We start from the raw sequence: 22,532 nt of genomic DNA, 5'->3' as shown, positions 1-22,532 counted from the left end.
AGGAAGGAAGGAAGGAAGGAAGGAAGGAAGGAAGGAAGGAAGGAAGGAAGGAAGGAAGGAAGGAAGGAAGGAAGGAAGGAAGGGGAAGGAGGGAGGAAAGGGGAGGAAAAAGCTGGGTGCTGACCCAGGAACTGCTGTGGGATTCCACCAGCCAAAACTAACTCAGATATTGCACAGCTTCTTCCTTTCCTGGTGAGCTCCTCGTGGCAGAATGGAATCAGTGGGTCTAGGGGTTGAGTTTAGACTTCCCAATGCCCTGTGCCTTAGATGAAGCTTTAGGATGTCTTTGCAGGCTGTCGATGCTTTTGTGAGCTGAAGATGAGGTCAGTAATGACTCACATTGGATGTGTACTCATTTAGCTGAGTCCAGCTGTGGGATTACCAGATGATAACTGAGTGATGGGGTGTCTAATCCAGGACTGTGCCCCTGGAAGAGGACAATTTTACAGACTTCAGAGAGAAACATCAAACAGCACAGCATTCATACAAAACAAGGCGTGCAAGCAGAGAACTGAGGGCTGTTTACAGGACACACTCAGTATGAAATCACTTTGGTGAAAGCAGTGTGGCTTTGTCTCCTCTCAGGCATTGCTTTGATTGGCACTACCTCTGACTGGCTGATAAAGCCCTGCAGAGGGGTGTTGGTAGCTCCTTTCCTTCTGAAGAGTTGGGAGAGGGCAGTGGAAGAGTTTTCTTTGCAGTACTGGTGGTAGGAAGAACTGTGCAGGTGTGAAGGAAGCACCCAGCACTGCCTTGTACAGTTAGAAAACATGAAAGCAAAAGTTGTGTTAATCCTTCTGGGCCAGGCTGTGATACATCCTTTAATTGTAAGATCACACACCATCTCCTGCATCACGCGACGCATCAAATGGCGTGCTCTGCAAGCTCCAGCTGTAAGCCACTGCCTTCATGTTTATTTAAAAGAGCTGGCTGTGAAGCCTGTTAAAAATACATCCAGTGGATAATGACAGCAAGTGGGGATGAGAGCATCTGTGCTGAATGTAAGGGAAACCCCTTCCCTATGGGAAAAGCATGGGGAGGATTCAGGAGATACAGCCTTGCAGCCCTTTTTATCCTTTCTTTCTGTGTAAGGTAAATACCAACCAGTTGCTCGGGGCATCTTTGGCTTTCTGAAGTGGTGGTGCCTATTTGATCTTCCATTTGAAAGGACGTTGTTTGGTTTGGCATGTGTGCATCTCTTCTGCTTCCTTGCTGTGCCTTTGTCGGGAGTATTATTTAGGACTAATTAGTTCTCAGCTCTCAGGCCTCACAAAGGAGCATCAGCACAGGCTAAAGCCTTTTTGAAATGGGAACACGTCCCTCTTTCATCTTATTGTACAAATAATTAGAATAACTTAGCCAGAGTCCCCTAGGATGCTGTTTGTGCTTAAAACACTTCCCATTAGTGACTGGCTGCTGTGGCAGGCAGGGCACAGGAGAGCTGGAGAGGCTGAGATCTCCTGTCCATAGAGGCTGCCAATCTTTCATCTGTGTCCCTTGGACTCTGGTTAGATATTAGGAGGAAATTCTTCATTCAAAGAGCAGTGAAGCCCTGGAACAGCCCAGAGCTGTGGTTACTCCATCTTTGTAGGTGTCCCAGGCTGTGGGTGGGCCCTGGGCAGCCTGAGCTGATGGGGGACACCAACCCACAGCATTGGAACTTAGTGATCTTTAAGACCCTTTCCAACCCAACCATTCTGTGATTCTTGGAATAGATGGAAGGATGACAGATGTGTGTGAATGCAATAGATCCCCTCATGAGTCTTTCAACTCTGTGGGCCCACACTCTGTTCTGGGTCACCCATCGGCTCCATGCAGTGACAGAGACACAAGGCAGACTCATTGGCACCATCATTGGCTCTGGAGTGACTTAGCATCATTTGAGTCCAGTGCAATTCACAAGTGAAGGTAACATCACCTCTCTCAAACAGCTCTGCGGAGTTGAATCCCATTTACATCGATGGAGATCAAGATCTCTGATTTCTTTTCTTTCCTTTTATTTTTGACATCTTGTCACAGAAGAGCTGAAATGTTTCACATCACTGGGATTTCAACTTTTCTCAGTCCTTCCACTGTCAGTAATGTAATCCCCTCACGCATATTCAATTGCTGCCTTGGGTGGTAATTTCCTTGCTTTTAATGTATGTGCACATAAAGGTTGAGTTACAGTTGCTGTGGGAACCCTAACATTGAGCTTTATGATTTAACAAGAAGAAAAAGCGTATTTATAGCCTTTATTTATTTTGCTTATGAATCAAAATGTTAATATTGATGCAATGGAGGAAGAAATGGAAACAAACTCCTAAACAGAAAGCACAACATCGAAGATACTGATCTGTTTCTGATCTGTTGGCTTCCCTGCTATGAAGTTCTCCTAGCAGGTGGAATCCCTGCAATAGGAAGGGGGAAGAAAGACAGTTGTGAGTTGTTGGAATCACTCTGTTGTACAATAGGGGTTTGTAGGGAAACAAAGCATGTGTTAAAGTGCACGTGGAGAAACCTAAAATCAATAGGACAGGATGGCTGGGGACAGGGGGGGAGTCACCACCACTGGTGCTCGGGTTCATGGTTAGTGGGCATGATGGGGATGGGTTGGGGTTGGACTTGGTGATCGCAGTGGTCTTTCCAACCTTAATATTCTTTGGCTTGCTGTCAGGTGGCATAAAGCAGGAGTAATAGGGGAGAGCCAGGCTGTGCAGTGTTCTGCATCGGTGCTCGCTTCCCAGAAGTGGCCAATGCTGTGTCCCAGTCACAAGCTAAGTGTGATGCAGGATGCTGAAGTGCATAAACAACGTGGCCACTGCTTTTTCCTTTCTTTCCTTTTCGCTTACTCTTTAATTGTGAAGCATACAAACTCTATCCCTCTCCCAGCCCACAGTCGCTCTTTCACCGGCCATTGCTGACAGTGGTTTAATTTGCCATTGATTTTTACTCAGGTGGTGTCCATAATGGAAGCAAAGCAGCCTAAATCATAAGTCACTCTTGAAAATTGCGGCCAGCTTCATCCCAGCCCATGAAGATTAAAACTGATTGGAAGAACAGAATCAATCGGGCCCCTTCAGGAAGCTGTTTGGGTGCATAGAAATAAACAGCAAACATTAGCAATATTAAGATCAGATGATTTCAAAAGTTTCAGCTGGGCTTCTATGTGACAGAAATAGCTTTGTTTCCTAAACATGGAGCAGGGATTTATTTGCACAGCAGACAGGGGTGGCTGAGGAGAAAGTCACTCCAGTGTGTCAGATAAATAACATGTGTTCCTGACCTTATTTTGCACTTTACAACCCACAAAAGTCATAGGACGATAAATCTAGATAGCAGGTTATAGATTTGATATTTTAGCTACTGTAGAAGAGATATTAAATGGGCACTCTGGTGGATCAGTGGTCTCTCAGGGGCCACATGGCCCTGGTTGGCTGAGCTCTGACACCACGCTGGGGAAGGCATAGAATCACTGAATATCCCAAGTTGGAAGGGAAACATAAGGATCATCAAGTCCAACCCCTGACTCCACACAGGATCACCCAAAAATCAGACTATATGCCCAAGAATACCACTTCAGTGGTCTATGGCCATAGACAGGTGTTGAAGGTTATGTTTCTTGAGCTTCCCCTTCATGAAACATAAAATCACAGGTGAATTATGAAGAAACTCAAAAAGACAGAATCCATTGGAACACATTACTCAGAGAGGTGATGGGTGCCCCATCCCTGGAGACAACCAAAGTCAGGCTGGAGGGGCTCTGAGCACTGATGGAGCTGTGGGTGTCCCTGCTCATTGCAGAGGGATTGGACCTGATGGCCTTTAGGGTTCCTTCCAACTCAAAACCATTCTATGATTCATTGGATAAGCACCCCGATGTCTCACAAAGCATTTGTAAGGCTTGGCCAGGGCTTCTTCTGATCTTGCTTGTCAAATGTGCTAGTTCTGTATTTCCATTACATCAATTACAGCTACAGCAAATATTTGATTTCAGTGAAACGTGAAAGGAAAGGAAGCTGTTGTTCCACCATGGCTCAGGATGGGCTGGATGTGCGTTGGAGGAAAGGAGATGTGGAGAGTTGGGGAAGCAGCTCGCACTGTTTGTGCATGAAGCGGTATGAATATGTATGAGACTGTAATTGGCTCCCACACATAACCAAGGTGCCTCAAGGCCCAGGTGTCCTGGCTAATTGTTGTAGACAATTAATAACTTAGATTCTGCTAATTCCGTATCGTGCTGTGCAACTCATTACAGAAGCAGAGAGTGAGAATCTCTGCAGAAGCCGCTTGGAAATAGGGAATATTTGGGGAGCCAGGAGCAGGGGCAGAGAAGGTCACAGGTGGGTTGGCACCACTCTTGGCTCAAACAGCAGCAAAGAGTTGTCGTAAATCACATCCACAGCAGCAAGCAGTGACACTCTGTCACCCAGTTTTGGAGTCATGGTGATGGAGGGCTCTATGGGGAAGCCTTTTGCTTCTCCCCACAAGCTCCTACCTTATTTTCCTTCTATTTCTTCCCTATATTTTCCCCCTAGAGTTTTGTGCTAGATATAAAGTTCTCACCATGCATCATTTCTATCCATCTTACACAAAACCTTCAGCAGAGACTATAGGTACTAGTGCTGTCCTCCATCTGTCCTCTTCTGTTCTACCACTATTGATACCCTCAGCTGCTTTGCTCCTGAGAGTTTTGCCTCTGAGGGCTGAAAGGGGCTCAGTGTCCCATAGATTTATGCCAGGGCTTGGATTGCAAAAGGGGACAGTGGGAGAAATCCTGGATACCCTGTATTAAGGCAATCCTTTCAGTTATGTTGGATGGTTTTAGGGATCCAAGTAACAACACTGTCCAAAATGTAACTGCAAGGGAAAAAATGGGAAATCATTATAAATGAATGAACGTAACAGACTGCTGATGGGCACTGGTGGACCTTTAATCTCTGGGCTTTATGAAAGTAAACACATCCGCACCACCCACCGGCTGTGGCCATTCTCACTGCTTTGCCATCTGTTGCAGGAAGGCTGGATGTCCTCGTGCACAGTCAGAGGATGCTGGTAGCTTTCGGTCTTCTGGCTGTGAGGAGGCAAAGCTGGGTTTTGCTACAGGAAGAAATCCAGGCAACTTCAGGTCTCTTTTTCTTTAGAGCTTCGGAATTTGTATGAAACTCTCCTCATGTTTTCCCAGGGTCAAGAATTATCCAAAACCTCCCATGGGCTGAAACGTTAACAAATATAAATCTCTGCCGGTACCAAAGGCAGCCAAAGGAAGCAAAATAAACAAGTAAAACCCAAACCACACACACAGTCTGAGCTTAATGCAGATAAATCACACAAGTATTAAGCTCAGTCCTAAATCTCTCTCTCCATCTCCCTGTTTCTTACTGACAGATATTTTATCAATCTACCCATCTGGGTTTATCCACAGTTTGTGTTTGTAAATAGGGGCAAGCCACCAAATGCAGTTAGCAAAGGCATTGCTCCAGCCATACCTCCCAAAGGGCTCATATCTTCCTTAGTCACAGAATATCCCACGTTGGAGGGGACCCATGAGGATCATTGAGTCCAACTCCCGGGACTGAATGGCATTGATTAATAGCACCTATGAAGTTGGCTTGTATTTCCCCCAGCGCTTAATTTTTTTATTCCAGAGGAGTGACATTAACATTAACAGGAAAGATACCTGATATCGATGTGCGGAATTGGAGTGACATCTTCTCTTGCATTAATCATTAGACCTGAATGGGCGCTGGGTTCATTTGCTGGCGCATTTCCCATGAGCTGCTGATAGTGATTTACACCAGGAGAGAAAGCTTTTCCTTTCCAAGAATCATTTCTGACCTACAACCATCCTGGAATGTTTTTGTTCTCCAGGAATTTTTGGAGCATACACTTTGCCTTCCTTTCTATTTTCCCTTTCTGCTTTATGGAATGTTTTTGCTTCACCCACTTCTGCCCCTTCCCTCCCTCACTGAAGAGACATGTAGCATCTCATGGTGTTTCCAAAGTGATGCTGGGTGTACACCCTCAATTTAGTGTGTGAAAGGCTCATTTTGATTCCATCAACTTCTTTTGATGCTCTACAGGTAGATGTGGAAAAGAAAAGTTGGGCAGTTGAAGAGGAGTTTCTGGGATAGGAATAGGAAATGGGAATAGGATTAGGAATGGGGATGGGAATAGGGATAGGAATGGGAAATGGGAATAGGGATAGGGATCGGGATAGGGATAGAAAATGGGAATAGGAATAGGATTAGGAATGGGGATGGGAATAGGGATAGGGATAGGGATAGGAATAGGAATAGGGATAAAAATAGGAATGGGGATGGGAATAGAGATAGGAGTAACAATGGGAACAGAAATTGTAATAAAAATAGCAATAGGAATAGACAGAGCGATAGGAATAGCAATAGAAACTGCAGCAGGAATAGCAATACCAAATTTTGAATCTACTGGAGAAAGAGCATTTAGAACAGGGCAGCATGATCTCAGTCCATTGGTCCCTGGAGGAAGACACCTGCTGTATTACTCTGCTGGCTCCCACCTGTGATGTGAAACATCACCAGGAGCACAGATTTGGCCTCATGTCTTTCTCTCCCTACATCCTCTGATGAGGGCGCTGAGCTGAAAGAAGGGATGTCATCTTCAGGACAGGTCCCAGTCAGTGGCAGAGTGAGGTGGGGAGAAGCCTCGGGTCTCCTCCAGCCCCTGGCCTGCAACCACTGTGCATTCACAGGCACCAAGCAGCTTTGCAAATCCCGCATTCATTACAAGACAATAAAGCTTTGCTGCATGGGTCTTTTTTCTCAGTGTCTCTCAAAAACCCAAGGCTGATTTGCATTTTCAAACCAGCCCTTCCAGCTCAGGAAAATGCTATTCAGTAGTTCCCAGAGCTCAAGAGTAGAGATTCTCTCTCTTATTTCATCTGCGAAATATATATTTTTTGTCCAAATTGTGCAGTGCTTATTGCTAATGTTTGTGTTTGTGTTGGCATCATGGGGGCTTCGACGCTCTGACAGAAGGTGAGAACAGGGGGCCCAGCACCCTGAGCTCCCACACTCGATGCATGGAGGGCAGAGATGTGGTGAGGATGCTCGCTTGGTTCGGATGCAAGCTGCAGGGTACTAATGCGCTCTGCAAGCCTTGAGCTCCATTTAAACATCAACTTCCAGCCTGCAGCTGAGCCCCCAGCCCCAGCACTGCTGTTCATGACCGGGGCACGCTTCCCTCTGGCTGCTGCGGCTGCGGGCTCTGGGCTCACTGCTGTTCAGATGGTGCCATCTGGCTCTCGTGAAATATACAGGAAGCGTTCTCCAATAACAGAGGGGGGCTGGCTGGCTGGGTGCCCTCACCGCTGTGCTGGGTGGGGAAGAATTTGGTTTCTGCATCTGGTTTCTGCATCTGGGAGATACTGAACATAAATAATTTGGCTGGCAGCTCGGGTGCAGGTCCTGCCAGCAGCAACCAGGAGCTGTTTTGTTTTTGGGTTCAGAGCTGAGGTTTGTAAACACGTGGCCCAAGGAAACGGTGATGTGGCTTTGTTAGTTCTGTGAATGGACAGGAAATGTCCACTTCCTTTAATGGTCCGTCCAGAAGGATGTGTGGGTTAGGAAAGGTGGGGAAGAAAGGTCCCAGCTCTTTGGCAGGAAGGCAGGAAACAAGTGGCACAACTTCAAAGAGGACAGAAAAGAGCCCAGCCCCATCCACTTGACACTCACCCTTTAGATATTTATACACATTGCTTAGCTCCCCTCCCAACCTTCTCCTCCCCACACTGAACAGCCTCAGGGCTCTCAGCCTTTCCTCATACAGGAGATGCTCCAGGCCCTGATCTCTCTGCAGCCCTCCGCTGGGCTCTCCCCAGCAGTTCCCTGTCTGCCTTGAACTGGGCAGCCCAGCACTGGGCGCAGTGCTCCAGCTGTGCCCTCCCCAGGGCAGAGCAGAGGAGAGAAGAACTCCCTTGCCCTACTGGCTGTGTGTGATGCACCCTTGGGTCCCATTGGTCTTTCTGGCTGCCAGGGCACACTGCTGGCTTGTGGTCACCCCTATTGGCCACCAGGTCCTTCTCCACAGAGCTCCTTTCCAGCAGCTCAGCCTGAACTGATGCATATGGTTGTTCCTCTAATAGGGATTTGGAGCTGGGTTACTGCCCAGCCCTCCACATTGTATGGATGCACTCAGGCCCGAAGTGGAGAGCCTTCATGCAATCAGGCAGTGATAGACCTTGTGGAAGCTGAAAGCCCTCAGATAAAATTTATAAGGCCTGAGAGAACCTGCCTGGCATTATTTAACGCTTTAGTAATGAGCACCTGAGCAGGAAAGATTGCCTGGGTAGTTTTATTCTGCATAGATGAGCAGTCAGAATTTCAAAGAGGGGTCATAAATATAAGCACATGGGATGGTGACGGTGGCTGATGTTGGTGCGGAAGGCAGCACTGAAGGAATGAGAAGGTCAGAAAGCAGAAATACAGGGGAAGATGTTTGCCTTGCATTTCCCAACACTGGTAGGTGAGAAATGAGCAAGAAATGTACCTCCAGTTTGGTACGGTGTGTGTTTATGTGCAGAGCTACTGCTGCTCATGTGCAGTGTGGCTGAGTAAAGCACATTCAGCGTGGCTGATGTAAGCTGGTAATGAACCATTTATTCACATTAGCAACACGAGTTGTTTTGCTGAGCACATCAACAAGTGGTTGTGGCTGGGGACTGATGCTCTGAGCACTGAGGGGCAGGGAAGGAAATGTGAAAGCAAGGCATGAAGATCTGCACTCTTGGGTACACAGCTGCCCAGGGAGGTGGTGGAATCCCCATCCCCATCCCTGGAGGTGTTCAGGGTCTATGGAGATGTGGGATAGTTGGGGTTGGCCTGGATGATCTTGGAGGTCTTTTCCCACCTTAGTGGGTTCTATGAGGGGAGAAGGAGATGTGTTGCTGCTGGCTGTGTGGCCATGCTGCTCCCTCCCCTCTCTTTGCTGGCTCTGCTGTGTGATTGATTGAGCCCAGTCCCTTCACATCACTGCCAGAGTTAGAGAAGTGATTTTTCCCCTTTGCTGTACGCTGGCAGTTAGCAACAAAACTGCAAACCCATCAGCATCACCTCCTCTGCAGAACCCTCCATCAGGAGCAGGAATGCACTAAGCTGGTGGAATGCAATTTTACTCCAGGAGCCTCATTAGATTTGTATTCCTTGGAGCCAACAAGGAAGATGATGGTCTGGCTTTGTCTGCCTGGCTTCCTGTTCATACCGAGTGATGCATCAGAAGGAACGTGATGACGGCGGCACCATCAGATGCTCCATGATGGACACTCTGTACTGTGTTGTGCCCTATTTGTTACTTCATGGTGCCTAAAAAGTGGGATTTGAGATGTCCTCAGCATAGTCAAATAAGCACATATATTGGGCAGAATGCCCTCAGGTCAGCTCTGTAATACAGCCTGATTGAAAGCCACTCCCACCAGGCAGATGTTGAGCAATTTGCCCCCATAATATCCTATCGTCACACCATGGAACAGGGCAAGGATGGGGGAACTGATATTCAGCTCTTCTCTCCCTCTCTCCAAAACCAATAAATAAAAGCAAAAGGGTGGTTTGCAGCAGTCATTAGAGACCTCCTGTCAGCACAAAGCAAAGCCCCTGTAGTCAGGGATGTCTTTATCAAGGGCTCCTCTGTGTGTCTAAATGGGCTGTAAGAGAAAGGGGACAGGCTTCTGTAGGGCGTGTAGTGATGAGATGGGGAAATCCTGCTAAAGGGGGGAGATTCAGGTTGGATATAAGGAAGAAGGGAGGTGATGCACTGCACAGGCTGCCCATAGAGGTGGTGCAGACACCCAAGGTCAGGGAATGGGGCTCTGAGCACCGATGGGGCTGTGGGTGTCCCTGCTCAGTGCAGGGCTTGGACCTAATGGCCTTGAGGGTCCCTCCCGACTCCAGCCATTCTGTAGTTGAAGTAGAGTGAAGTGTGACTTCACTCCTGAAAACCCAGGCAGAGGTCTGCAGTCAATCTCCTCCAGCTGTGCAGATTCCCAGCTGTGTTAGGGGCCATCATATATACATATATATATAAAGAAGAGATTTTCTCCACGGCCTTCAGCTTGCCCCCTCTTGTTTAATGCCTCCTATCGAATGCCGTGCTCGTTGCTGCACAGCTCATCTCTATGGAAGGATACCGTGGAGCCGCGGTACATCCCGGACCTCGGGATCGGTACCCGCAGCGCTTCCCATACAACTTCTCGCCACTTCGGGGTGCTGCCCCTACAGCCGCATCTCACCACGTTCCCTCCTCCCGACATCACCTCACCCCTAAGGCCGCCCCTCCGGAGTCGCTCCACCGGGGTTTGCCCTCCTCGGCGCCGGTGCTGCGGGGGGGTGGGGATGAGGATGGGGATGGGGATGGGGGGGCCGCACACGGGGCAGGGTTTATAGCGCGGCCGCAGCGCCGCCCGCAGCCCGGAGGGGCGGCATCGCTCACGGAGCTCCGCGCAGCACCGCAGCGCAGCGGTCGGGGGCTGACGGTTCAACCGCCCCCATCACCTCCACCGGAGGGCTGCGATCGGAACCCGGAGGAGCGGAGGGGAAAGGAGATTAAAGGAGGAGAGACGGCGGCGGGGTGAGGGCTGCGGGAGGGAGAGCTGCGGGGGAGAGCGGCCCCGCGGCTGCGGAGGTGAGTGCGGGCCGGGGGGAGCGCTGCGAGGCTTTATGGGGGGGTCCTGGGGGGTCCGCTCCGCTCCCCAGGCCGTGGGGCGGGCGGTGCTTCTCTCAGACGCTCCTCTTCCCTTTTCTTCCTCTTTGCTTTTCCTCCTCTTCCTCAGTTCACTTTTTCCCCCCCTACCTCCCCCCCCCCATCCCTTCTTTCTTTATGTTTTTTCCAGCTGAATCCCCCGGCTGTGTGTGTTCACAGCAATGTGTGTTCAGCCAACTCTCCCTCCGAGTTCATGAATATGCACAAAAGAAAGCGTTTCCCGGGAGGCTGCCTTCACAATGCGCCCATTGAGATGCGCCCGCAGCGCCGTGCTTCTCTATGGGGGGCAGTGGGGAAGGGGGGAATAAGTTGGGTGCCAGCATTGAGCCGCCCCGTCCCTTTGAGCTCGGGGTTGTCGGTGGGTCCGCTTATACCGCACATCCTCGGCATCCCGTGCTGCTCGTGTTCCTATGCATAGACACGGTGCAGTGCTGCAGTTCGTGCAGCTCCGAGGGTCGCATCTCATACTGGGGTTTCAATGTGATGCGCGGGCAGGTTGCTTTAAATGGGCTCATTGCCCTATTTGTGGTGTGAGGGCAGACTCGGCGTGGTGGGATGAGGAGCTGTGCCTTGGGTTGGGGCCGCTGTGATTCCAAACAGAGCCGTGGAGCCCACATGGCCACACGTGCACACACGGAGCTGCTGCCAGAAAAGCAGTTGTTGTTTTGTTTTCTTCTCCAATTCCAAAGGAAAATAAATGTGAGTGAGCTCTTGGAACGAGTTCTCTGTCCTCACCGGCAGAACTTTGCTCAGGGGACCCTTCTCCCTGCCCAGCCACCTCGTGAAGTGTTGATAAAGATATTATCCGCAGCATCAGCTTCCTTTGATTGCTCTTTTCAGCTGTGTCTGGATGGAAACCTAGCAACACAATAACCGTATTGAAGGGAGATGTTTCAATAGCTGCACTTCTTTTATCACGTTGGGTGCATCTTCAGAGGTGAGCATCATCCAGCCGGTCTCTTTACCCCTTTGGAGCCTTAGAGTTTGATTGGGGCCCCGAGCCTGGAATAAAACAGATGTGAGCTACTGAAAGAGATGACAAAGGTGGAATAGAAACGTGTAATATAATAAAACATCCAACCCCCTTTTTCTTCCTGCTGTGTTCTCCTGGGAAGGGAGGGTACCCATGTCATGGCAGGGGGATCCTGAAGGAGAAAGCAGACATTGTGTTTGCAGCCACTTCAGTTCAATACACGTGGGGGAATCTAAAGGACAAGCATCCCGGAGCAATGTGCAGCACAGTGAAGTGTATGAGAACCAGGTTGGGCCTTTGGGAAGCAGCCTTGTTCCAACCACCCGCTGTGGGGGAGATTATGAGTCAGTGTTTGCAATGTGCAGGGCCAAATTCATCCTTGGGTTAAAAAGCTGAAAGTCTCTGCCTCTCCATTTAGCTCTCTGGCACCGTTCTGGTTGTTCTCAGCTATGCTGACAGATGCCCTTGTCGTGCAGGCTGCCTCTGTGCAGCATTGGAGTGAGGCACCTTCACCATCCCTCGAGGTGCTCAGGGAGCATGGAGATGCTGCACCGAGGGATGTGGTCAGCTCTAAATACCCACTGTTTCCATGGCTGCTCCTCCCAAGATCTGGTGCCTGTTACATGTTCATGAATTAAACCTCACCTTTGTCAGGCTACAAGAAAAAAGTGCTTTTGCTCCAAGAGAACTTTGTGAGTTGTGCATCTCTGAGCCGTCGGTGAGGAGTGTTTGCAAAGTGCTGCTGTTCAGATGTGCCTATAGAGTGCAGTGGGATCTGGTGTGGCATTGCAGCAGGGTCTGATGGCTGCTCTGTGTCCCCAAAAAGCACCATGTGTCTGATGGCAGCACTCAGGGATAAGTGCTGCTCGCACAGGGTTTGTCTGTTGGGTACAAGTGCTTAGTGAGTAAAGCTTGACTGAAGCTGGAGAGGGATCGGAGTTCATACCTTGACGGCGGGTGGGGAATCTGGATAAGCTGTGATTGTGAATTCTGAAGTTGGAAGCAGGTCCTGCTGTTCAGGCTCTGGGTGATGTCAGCTCCATCTCTGCATACCAAGGCGCTGTAAATCCCGGCACGGCTCTCTTTAGTACAGAGTATTTAACATACAGTTGGTTTAATCCTCTAATCTTACCCAGCACTGACATAAACGAGGACTGAACAGATTAATTCATTCGGAAAAGAAAATCAGGCCCTCTCCATAGCACTGCATGGAGGGGTGGCTTATTTCTCTATGCCACTGTGTGTCCAGGAGGTGTTCAGTATGGAGATGCACTGGGGGGTGTGGGCATGCTGGGGTGGGTTGGGCTGGATGATGTTAAAAGGCTTTTCATGATACTCTGTAGGGTCAGTGGTGTAAGTTGTTGTTGGATGGGGTGGGCTGGCGGCTTGGGGCAATGGGAGTCCCAGGGCTGGGACCTCAGTGACAAGCAGCCTGCTCATTCCTTGCACTGTCACAGGGATCTGGATGTTCCCTTTGCCTCCCTCTGCTCACCACTGTGTCTGCAGGGCAGCACAGCCCCCAAGGTGAGTGCATCTCTATGAGTGCATAGCCAGGGGAGTGCACTTCTAGAGCTCATAATGAAGCCCAACGTTGAAATATGAGTTTCCATCTCTCCCTCATGTCTCCCCTGTGATGCCTCAGAACAGGCCATCTCTTTAAGTGATGGATTTCACACAGATTTACTCAAGTTCATTCATCTTGATGCAGCTCTAGCAGGGTGAATTCTATCCGAGCTGTGGTCTTACTGATGTCTTTTCTAAGGGCTGCATCCTGCCTCATTCCTTCTGCTGGAGCACCTGATCTCATGAATAGCTGCACTGCATTCAGGGAGGCTGTTAAGGAGTGCTGTGGTGCCTGTGACTCAGACTAATGTAAGTCAATTTAAAGGACAGATGAAGCACAGTGTGAGTATGGATTGCCAGTGTCTGGCCCTTAATGAATAATTCAGGGACGGCATAAGAGTTAAGAGCTTCATCCAGCTGTAGGTGAAGTCAGCTCCCCGCTGACCCCAGCCCATAATATGTCTCAGTTTGTGGTTAGCTGGCTTTAACCAGCCCACCCTCAGCGTGGTTCACCACCCATAGAGGTGGTGCAGACACCCAAGGTCAGTGAATGGGGCTCTAAGCACTGATAGAGCTGTGGGTGTCTCTGCTCAGTGCAGGGCTTGGACCTTATGGCCTTTGGGGTCCCTCCTGACTCCAACCATTGTGGTTCTATGATGCTGTCCTTGGGTTTTGTTACAGCTGGATCTCCACACTTTGGGTCTCTTTGTGCCTGTTCTGCCATGGCTGCTATAAGCTGCCTCCGCAGGGGGGTAGGACTGCCTGCCCAGATGGCTGCAGCCTTCAGCACCTGACCCTTTTTTCCTGTTTTGAGTTCTCTCTGCTCGCTGGGAGAAGCAGTTTGGGGAACAAGGCTGGGATGCTTTCCCTGCCATCTGCCTCAAGGCAGCAGGCTGCAAGCTGGCACAGTTAATTCCCTGTCTTTGCCAAGCTCTGTTAATAGAGAACGGCTCCTCCTGAATAGAAGGCAGTTCTCGTTACATAAATAGCAGAGGAGGGGGAGAGGCCAATGTGTTTGTGGGGGGTGAAAGACAAACTGGCAGTCGTCTGGTTTTTAAGCTGCTGCTGATCTTGACTATTGGCTTCTATATATGGTAGAGTAAGAGGTGAGCATCATTTACTTTGTGCCTGGACTTCAGGCCAGGGGTGTTAGTGCTTCAATGGCTGTGATCTCATTCCCCTTTTGTGTGCAAGTGATCCCAGGATCTGCCTTCTGAGATGACCATGTGGGTGAGCTGGAAAGATGCATGGAAGAAATGGATCTGGGGGTAGCTGACAGGCAGCTGAATGTGAGCCAGCAGTGTGTCCAGGTGGCCAGGAGGACCAGCAGCATCCTGCCCTGTGGTTGGGCATAGGATGCCCAGGGAGATGAGGGAATCACCCTCCCTGGAGGAGTTCAATGGCTGTAAGATGAGGTATTGAGGGACACGGTGGGCATGGTGGGGTGGGTTGGGGTTGGAGCCACTAGCAGAGAAAGGAAGTTTGGGTGTCAGCATAACTGACCTCTGCTGGGCTGTGAAGTCCTTTATGCATCATGATACGGAGCGTGGGAGGCGCTGGGGAATCTGGTTGTTATAGCAGCGGTTCTGGGAGGATTTGGGTCCCGTTTTCACTCTGCCAGAAATGATTTTTGAGCAGATCTGGAAGGTCACAGCAGTAAAAATATCTCTCGAGTTTTGGACACTTCATTTCTGGGCGCTGGTCTGTGAGTGTTTGCTGGAGCTGTGGGCACCACTGCTGCTCCCCCAGTGGCAGTTAAACCCAGGAGCCATTCAGTAACATTGGTTGTGACTTGCCTGGTCTGTATTTAGCTTCTGTTAAAGTCAGCAAAACTTATGGCTCAATTCCAGCAGAACTGGAGCTCGACGGTGCAGCCTTGCTTAATTCGTTGGTAAACTTGCATATAATCTGCCCTATTTCCCCAGAGGGATGAGGAGATTGGATCTGAAAGGTGTTTGCAAAGGGTTTATGCAGTCTCTGATGAAAGCTGGTACGATGCACAAATGCAAGGAGCTCTTTGCTCCTAGGGGGGGTGTGCTGTATGTTGACTTGTTTCTTGGCTCCGTTTTGTACCCAGGAGCTGGGAATGAATTGCTTATGAGTGCTGTATTAAGGTCTGTGGAAACCATTTATTAATAAAAAAAGAGGAGAAATGGATTTAAAAACATCCTAATCCTCTCTGCTGTTTGGTACTGCTGAACATGCAGAGTGCTTGATTCCTTGAATTGAATCGTTTGTCTTTTTGTTCCTCTTTTTAACAAGGCAAATGAATTCCTGCAGGAGATGGGGCTGCAAACTCAGATTGAATATGGTCCACTGTTGCTCTGTAAGCCCGGCGCAGCCTCCTGCTTGTAAATCAAATAGGGCAAATATTGTCCTCACATTTCCCCTCCACAGTGCCCTGCACCCCTCCTGTCTGCGCTCCAACCAGCAGCTCAGGCACCAAGCCTGGCCAATTGTTATGGCTGAGTTGAAATGGAGAGGCAGACAGGCCCAAGAGAGCGTGAAAGTGACTCAATAAAACAGTGGGCTCCATTTAAACGGAGGGTGGTGAGGCTGGACACTATAGACAACAGCTTGTTTTGAAAGCTAAATCTCTTGGGCTGGTTCTCAGGGCATGCAGGGAGTTGCATGGAGCTGCTCATTGCATTGTATGCAGCCAGCACTTACAGGTTCCAAACTGAAGGCCCAAGCCTTGTGGGTTTGGAGGGACCCACAGAGCATGGGTGGAAACACAGCAGCATCCCAGGGAGCTGTAGAACACTGTCCTATGACAACAGGGAACCAGATTCATCTGCAAGTGGATGTTTCGTCCCCCGTGGCACTGCTTAAATGGAAAATAAGAAGCTTCATTCCTTAAGTCTGCTGCACTCAACCAACTGGTGCGGGGGTGACCCAGCAGTGATGCAGGGTCCGTAGCACTCATTTCTGTGGATGTGATATTGACCTTATTTTGCTGCCAGTAACAAGGAGATGCTCTGCAAGCGTCAGAGACAGACTGTGATGACATTTCCTTTCCAGACTTCTTGTTCTCTCATATAGCAGCACGTTGCAGGGGACATCGTTCCTTCTGGATCCAAGCTGTGCACACATGAGGCCAAACCATTCTGTGTGTGCACCACCTGCCTACATCCCCACCAGCTCCATTCTGCATTTCCATTCCTCTGACTCATCTGGCTGCAGTGAGTTTGTTCCCTTCCTCAGCCAACCGGGTCTGCTTTGTAAAGGGCCACATGCAGTTCCACTCCAGCATGGGGCAGTGGAGCTGAACCCCTGAAAATCACAGGAGCAGACTGTGGTTGCTTGTGGGTGCCAGAAAGCTTTGGGACAAGGCATATCACAAAGGATGGAAGGCTAGAAACAGTGATATTGCTGTGGGTCTGTGCAGGGAGGGAGAAGGGGCAGAGCTGCTCTCAGGTCTGTGGCAGTGGACTCCATCTGCATCCTGTAGGCATGGCTTTATTGGCAGCAGTATTTCCCTCCATTGCTCGGGGACTAACAGCTCTTTGTTGTAGCTCTTGCTCCTGAAGCATCCTGGATTCTCCCTGAGATTAATGTGTCATTAAAGCCTGTTTGCTTATTCTGAGTGCTGGCCCTTTCCTCTGCTAACAGTCTGCAGGACTGTGCTCACTGAGCTGTGGTAGCATTTAATGTGAGTTTCTGCATGGCTGCTGCAGCTGGCAGCAAGCTTTAAGCCCTTGTACCAGCAGGGGATCTGCTGACGTGCTGCTCAGGCACAGAGACATCCCTTCTCATCTCCCCTCAGGAAGTTTTCCCACTGCTCTGAAAACCTTGTGTTCACCCAGGTCCTGCCTGGGAGCCAGCAGCTGCAGCACTCAAAGCCATTCCAGTCTGTGGGTTTTTACATTTCCACTTCCAGATTCCAGTGATCCTGAGAAGATGCAAAAGCGGTGCTAATTAATCTAATTGCAGAAGCACTAGGCTTCCATGGGAGGAGAGCAGCAAGCTGCATACGCTTCAGGGAGAGAGAAGAAGGGGGAGAAAGAAAGACATATGCCTGCTGAGCAAAGAGCTGCAGTTACATGTATATGGCAATGGGTATGTCTTTGTTCCTTCACTCTGAGTGCAGTGAGGCCCTGGCACTGCTGCATGGAGAAGTGTGGGTGCCCCATCCCTGGAGGTGCCCAAGGCAATGAATGGGGCCCTGGGAAGCCTGCACTGGTGGGGGCACCCAGCCCACAGGGTTGGAACTGGGTGATCTTTAAGGCTCCTTCTAACCCAAGCCAATCTGTGATTCTGTGATTGCTCATCCCTCTTACATGCTGGCTGTGCAGAAGAGCCGAGTGTGACTGAAATGCCATGGGTGCTGTGTTCCCACCACAGATGGTCGTCATTACAGCCTCCTTGGTGTGAATCTGGCAGTTCTTGACGTCAATAATTATGGCACTGAAAAGGCCAGACCTTGAGATCCTTCAGTGTGAGGCATTCCAACCCATCTGGCAGACATGTGTGCAGTGGGACCTTCTGCCTGTACCTCCTCTTCCTGAAAGACTAGAGCATGGAGGAGAACACCCCTTGCAATGTGTTCTTTTTAACCTTAATTGTGCTATTTATGTCGGAGTGAAAGAAGTGGAAATGAATTGGCTGTTCTATGGTTGGCAAGAAGGACTGGCAGCACAGAATCATTAAGTTTGGAAGAGACCACTAAGATCTTAACCCAGCCCACTGACCACATCCTTCAGGGCCACATCTTCATGGTTCTTGAACTCTTCCAGGGACAGTGACCCCACCACCTCAATGGGCAGCTGTGCCAGTGTGTCACCACTTCTGAGAAGGAAGAGTTCCTAATATTCAACTTGAATATTAGGTGCAACTTAAGGCCATCATTTCTTTTCCTATTGGTGTTACCCAAGAGATGGCAACATGTCATAGGTTTGCATTTCCCAGTTACCTTTTGTTCTGCTCTTGCCCTTGTCTTTGTGCTTCTTCCTGCTGCAGGGAGCAGCTGTGGGGGGGTAGGGTTGGAGCTGGGGGCTGTGCAGCTGAGCACAGAGCAATGCTGGGGCTTTATCATATGCTGACATTGCATTCCCTTTCTCCAGCCCATCCTTTGTCCATGAGGCTGTTGTGGAGGTAGAGGAGATGGAGGAGCTGATGTCTGTACCTTCTCTTGTCACTCCTAAGCACATCCCAAGTACTGACCAGCAGGGCAGCAGTTAACACAGCTTTGTAATATTGGCTCCTTGCAGAGGTTGGATGTCTTTATCCAGCTACAGAGGTTATGTTGCACGTTTACGCTCGATGCTTCCGCTCAGATTACACTTGCAGAACAAAGTGTGGAGTTTGCAGTTTGTTGCACATCTGGTGCCGTTCTGCTCTCTCTCAAGAAATCGAGCATCTCGTAGTTTCAAACATACAAAGGTCTCTTGTGTTTCTCTTTTATCCTTCCCATCTCCACCTGCACCTGCCAGATGGGTGCTGCACCACCCCCTCCTTAGAGACTATAGGGCTCAGCTCTGTGCGTTCAGCCCTCAGCCACTGTTAGAAGAGGCAGCGCTGCAAAAGTTCATGAGGAAATTAATAATTGTGCCTCTGAGCAACCAGGCTGGAGCAGCGTGCAGGAAATGAGGCGTGAGACCTCACGCTGCACAATGAGGAGAGAACAAGGCAGCGAATGGCTGCTGGGCTGGGGAAGCATCATCCATTGCACGCACTGGCAGAGGTCAGAGCCCCCGTGTTTGGGTGCTGGGCTTGGAAGGAAAACTGCACTGCAAAGCGTTTGCAGAAGGGGAGTGAATTAAGGATGCTGTGTCAGCCCTGATTTTGGCATTTCCTGACTGGTGAGTGCTTGACTTTGCAGCTAATCTTTCCTCACTGTTTTTGGCTTGTAATTAGGAGTCGGCCTAATCAGCTCTTGCCAGACACCTGGAGCAGAAGGCAGGTGCTGTCAGGAAAGCTCGGTGGCACAGGTCAATGCAACCCACTGCTTCCTTAGCCATGGTGAGAGCCTCTGGGAGGGGGCAGATAGTCAGCAGGCAGAAAGGGGAGCTGTATGAGTTAGTGCTGATACCCTGCACAAAGCTGGGGGGGCTCTGCCAGTCCTCCACCCTCTGTACAGCCCTGTCTATTACCTTGACTCCTATGGGCACATGAAATTGCAGACAATAGAGCTTTGTTATATGTAGATATATAAAGTTGTGTTGTTAAACTTATTTTTACCCCCTCCCCTCCCATCATTACACTGCAATCCCAGCTGCACTGTTGGGTCCTGATGTCATTCTGATCTGCAAAGTGCCGGGGTCAGGCAGTGGTTTTGTGCATCTTCTAAAGGAGGGAAAGGAAAATGCAAAGGGTCCAGAAAGAAAAGAGATGAAAACCTTGTCACTGCATTGTGCTGTGCAGCTGGAAAAGATCTGTTTGGTTAATAATGGAGGAGGAAGCCCAGCCAGCAGTTGAACCAATATCTTTTAGTATCGTGTACATCTCCAGGCTTGTATCACACTGAGACAGGCTCCGAGCTGTGTCCTCAGGCTGAATTAAGCTGCTGTTTGCAGGTGAGTTCCAGGAGATTCAGGGTCGGGAGCTCAGTGTGAGTTGTCCTGAGCCTGCTTTGCTTTACTAGGAGTGCAGCACTGCTGTAAGTCAGACCTCCAATTAGGAGGCCAGAAGTTGCACCTCGTTCCTCCTGCCACCTCATTTTATTGCACTCATGAAAGGCAGCGAGACTTGTGTGCATTGGCAGAGGGCATCACAGCTCTCATTCACAGCTGTGTTGATAAAGGGAGATCAGGGACCCAAGACAGCCCTTCTTTGTTGTTTGTGTAACCAGTACTTCCCCGGCAGTCTTATTGACACAAGCACAGGAGGAAAACTCTGGGTCCTGAGTCTCAGCATTGCTGCAGAGCACTGCTTTGGAGTGGATATACATTAATGATGCCCTGCAGCCACTTTATGTGGCCAGAGCTCAGTGCTGCATCCTTCAGCATGACAGGGCCTGGGAGGCACTTCGTCCATCAAGTGCAAGTCATTAGAGATGCAGCTTTTCTCCAGCAGCTGGATGCTCTTAGGATGATTTTACAAGCACAAAGCCCATTTCTCTCCCTCTTAGAGGAACTTTATATAGCTCGTAAAAGGGCCAAAAGCTGCCTTTGCTTGGAACTCTGCGAGTTTCCAGGAATACAAATAGGATCACAGAGCTGCTGGCTCTGCTGTGAAAGCTTTGCCCATGGGAGAAACAAATGTGAAGTTTAATTATTCTGTCGATAGGAATCTCCCATATTACAGAAATTGTCTTCCCTCCCCTTGTAGCCTTGTGCTTTCTTTCCTTTCTTTCTCTCTCTCTCACTGATGCACAGGGCTCCTTTTTTCCCTCTAAGAAGGAACAACTGAGTAATTGAAATGGAACACTGGTGAGGATTTTTTAATCTGAAAGTTGGCATTAATTAGTCAGGTCGGATGTAATTAGCTTCCTCATCTGTCACTGCCTCTCCCTGGCTTGTCAATGACTTTCTTCTATCCTGGAATTCATCAGAAAAAAAGAATTGTCATGGGTGGGTTTGCATGATGCAAGCAGCGCTGGGTTTCCCCATCTGCAAGCATAGGCCAAACTCTTGCTCTTCTTAGCTCTCCCAGGTTTGGGTTTGTCCCTTCTCTCTTGCTATGTGCCAGGCTCACAGGAGATGTTGTTACTTCAACCCAGTGCTCCATAGCCCTGCCTGTCAGTCCCAACCCATAGGGCTCAGTGTGAAGGGTGGATGTGCTTTCATACAGCTGGACAAATATACAATGTGAAGGGTGAGCAATTAGCTGATAGGTTGGGCCCAAAGGGCTGTAGTAAATGGGGTTACATCAGACTTGGTCAGTCACTAGTGGATTCCCCCAGGCTACAATGGAGCTGGCCCTAACCCAGCTTTGTGGGGTTCTGCCCCATCTGCCTTCGATGGCATGGACTTGGGAAGCTGAATGTGCCACACAGGGGCAGTGGGAGGTCTCCAGTTAACATTTACAGGAGGTTTTGCTGCTTGTTCTGTAGAGTCCTGCCTGCTTTTGACCAGTTATGAGCCTCTTTGCTTAGGAATGGGCAGGGGGAAGTCCAGCAAATCTCAATGCATACCACAAGAGGATGTTAGGGCTTTGTCTCTGAAGGAAGAGCTTCTGGGAGCATTCTTATCCTTTTACCTTCCAACCCCAAAGTAAATCAGAGCTTTGGTTGGAGCTGCAGGATTAGGTGCACAGATCCTGAAAGTGAAAAAGTAATTGGGCCGTGCTTCAGCGTTGGGCATCCCTGGGTAGTATATGGGAGGTGAGGGAGGAAAATGAAGCCAACCCTGAGTAACATTCGAGCAGAGAAAATGCATTTCTGGCCGATTTCAGGGTTTATCTCCCCTGCCGGTTCCATTTGCTGTGTGTTGGATTGCAGAAGCTTTCATCGTGACCCAGGCAGGATCTGACGAAGGCGGTAGAACCAGACGAGTCCCAGGGGCGATGCTAAGTGGGCTGTGTCTGGCTTTGCAGCCAAATCATGCAGTAAACTCTTTTGAAGGGAGTACAGAGCTGTGCTGGAACCAGGGCAGGATGCACACAGATGCACATGGAGCAAGGCTGTCCCTTTTGGGGTTGCATGCTGTGGCCTTTGTATGTTGGGGGTGCCCAGCTGTTGAAGTGGGGTTTAGCAGCTGCCATGAGGATGAGCGGGGAGAGCCAGAAGAGATAACCTGAGGTCTGATCCTCTTCCTTTAGTTGAGGATTTAGATTTTGGTTTAAAAAGAGGATGGTATGATACTGCTGCTGCTGGCTCCTCTGTCGTTTCTGTCGCCTTCCTTTTCCTGAGGACCCAGAGTTAAGGGGAGCTGGCAATTCATCTGCCTGCAGATAGAAATCCTGTTAAATAGAAACACTGGCTTAGGAGTGAAGCTCTTAAATTGCTTCTGGCCTGTGTGTAAATTGCTCACAGCTCTGGGAGTGGAGCAACCTTTGAATGTGTTCATTCATGTAGAGGGGTGTCAGGCTGTGCAGGAAGGCACAACATTGTGCTGGGTGTTGTTCTTGGGGTCCACCACTGCTCCCTGGAGGTCTTTAGGGTCGTGGAGATGCAGCACTGAGGGATGTGGTGGGGGTGGATTGGGGACAGACTTGGTGATCTTGGAGGTCTTTTCCAGTGTTAATGATTGTATGATTTTATAATGGAGCCTAGAACCAGCCAGCTTCCTTCTAACCTTCCTAGAGCAAGGAAGGGCATGAGGGAAGGCAGAGAGAGAGCACCTCCCAGCTCAAGTCCTTTTCCATCCTCCCCAAGTGTGAGCTGATCCAGGAAGGCGTTTCTTGC

At 49.6% G+C, this 22,532-nt stretch overlaps 1 protein-coding gene across 5 annotated transcripts in view; it reads left to right on the top strand.

Moving 5' to 3' along the window:
* Positions 1-22,532, top strand: part of DISP3 (dispatched RND transporter family member 3) — an 89,797-nt gene that overhangs the window by 46,729 nt on the left and 20,536 nt on the right. The window contains exon 1 of one of the 5 annotated variants that reach the window (XM_015882713.2): positions 10,391-10,632. The exons of 2 other annotated variants lie outside the window; for them this stretch is intronic. The gene's annotated coding sequence lies outside the window, so the exon portion shown is untranslated. Of the gene's footprint in view, positions 1-10,390; positions 10,633-14,329; positions 14,353-18,805; positions 19,048-22,532 lie in introns of those variants that run through there. 2 more of the 5 variants (XM_032448816.1, XM_015882714.2) reach the window with 2 other exon arrangements.

Source organism: Coturnix japonica, chromosome 21 (assembly GCF_001577835.2).
Source record: "Coturnix japonica isolate 7356 chromosome 21, Coturnix japonica 2.1, whole genome shotgun sequence".
Classification (NCBI taxonomy): domain Eukaryota; kingdom Metazoa; phylum Chordata; class Aves; order Galliformes; family Phasianidae; genus Coturnix; species Coturnix japonica.
The sequence above is the reverse complement of the archived record's forward strand: the minus strand, read 5'-3'. Positions and strand labels throughout refer to the sequence as shown.